The sequence below is a fragment of the Pteropus vampyrus genome, unplaced genomic scaffold (assembly GCF_000151845.1).
Source record: "Pteropus vampyrus isolate Shadow unplaced genomic scaffold, Pvam_2.0 Scaffold184, whole genome shotgun sequence".
NCBI lineage: Eukaryota > Metazoa > Chordata > Mammalia > Chiroptera > Pteropodidae > Pteropus > Pteropus vampyrus.
The window spans coordinates 3,155,683-3,157,613 of NW_011888965.1; positions in this window are offsets into that span (position 1 = coordinate 3,155,683).

Consider the following 1,931-nt stretch of genomic DNA (forward strand, 5'->3'; position numbering starts at 1 on the left):
TTCCTTCCTTCCTTCCTTCCTTCCTTCCTTCCTTCCTTCCTTCCTTCCTTCCTTCTTTCCTTCCTTCTTTCCTTTCTTCTTGCCCTCCTTCTGAAGTAATAATAGTTAACATTTATCGAACCTTTATTATATAACAGGCACTGTTCTAAGTGCTTAAAATATACTAACTCATTTAATACTAAAACCAAATCTGTGAGTACTATTGGTATCCCATATTACAGAGGTGAAACTAAGGTGCAGACAGTTCAAGTAACTTATCCAAGGTCATTCAGCTAGTGGCAGAGACAAATTTGACCCTAGTCAGTTTGGCTCTATAGTCAATATTTTTCAACCACTATGCTATATAGCCTCTCTAGAACTAATGAAAAAACATGCTCAAAAAAGTTTCCCAGATAATATGTTGTGCCATTTTCTCACAGCTCTCAATCATGCACCTAACTCTCACTCATGAACTATTTCTAATGATGCCTTTTAATTTCTTTCTAAAATGACTTCTAATTTTTTTTCTAATGGACACATATAATACTTACCTTTCTTCAACTCTCAGTAGCATTTGACTGTTCTTTCTTGAAAGACTTTATTTTCTCCAGGTACCTGAGAAATTAGTTCCTTGACCTATCTCCTCTTCTCTGTATCTAATAACTATTAACTGAGCAATTTAATTTGTGTCATTCTTTTAGATACTGAAGGTATAATGAGAGATTTGAAATCCCTGCTCTAAGGAGATTGCATTCTGTGGGGAAGAAAGACAATTAAAAAGAATGGATAATTGTGAAACTTCAAATAATGGCAAAGAGTAGAGGGACAACCAAAAACATCTGTCTCTATCACAATCCTACTTTTAAGAAGTAACCATGTAAATGATTTGATATGTTTTCTTTCAGATGTATATGTAGGATACATACACAATATACACACATACACATATACATATATATAAACACACATACATATACTTAAATACATCTATACACACAAGGAAATACATTTGGGTTGTTTTCTACAAAAAAAAATGATTATACAGCACATTTTTATACCATGATCTTTATTCATTTAATAGTGCATCATTAATATCATTCATATATTTCGCGCACGTTTTTCCTTATCCTTTAACCATTCTTGTTCTGATAGACATTTAGGTAATTTTCAAATTTTCAAACACTTTTGTACATGAATGCTTGAGCATTAACACTAGTATTTCTTTAAGATAGATCATAGGAATTGGAACTGAGGTTTTGAGAGCATGCATAGGTAAACCAAATGTCAGTGAGTTCATCCTGTCTTTTTATATCTAGATAAGTAGATACGATTAATTCCACCTCTAATCCATTGGAAATTCATAGGAACCTCAAATTCTCATGGACATCTCTACTTCTCAGCTCCTGTGGATTCCTTTAGTTTATGGATAATCTTACCATCTAAAATATGTGGCCCCTATTTGACCACATTGTGTCAAATATAGAACTCCGCTTCTCCCCATTACTTTTACAACAAAAACACACAAGGCAGTACTTTGTTTACATTTAACTTATTGGTTTTTAAATTTGTTATTCATAGAGCTACTGAGGCTTGTTAGACCTTTATGGCTAAGGTTGGCTATAGCCAATGTTTGGTCTTTAGCTCTACTACATATATTATTTAACAAGGTGAGTATATCCTTTCATAAAAAGGTTTTTTTTGCGTATGTGTGAACTAAATTTACTCAAGGTTTAGAGAGGTGAAATAAGTTTTACATTTTAAAAACACAAGCCACTCAAAATTTACTGTGGTAATTTTCGTTCTTAAAACTCCTTTGGTCACTGTGCCATGATGCTAGAAACTTCTTTCCCTGTCCATATTTCTTCCTTCTCATAACCATATTTCTCTTCCCTCCACCCTCTCAGAAGCAAGGAAAACCTAATTCTTTCTATTTTCTTATGCAGAAATATTCT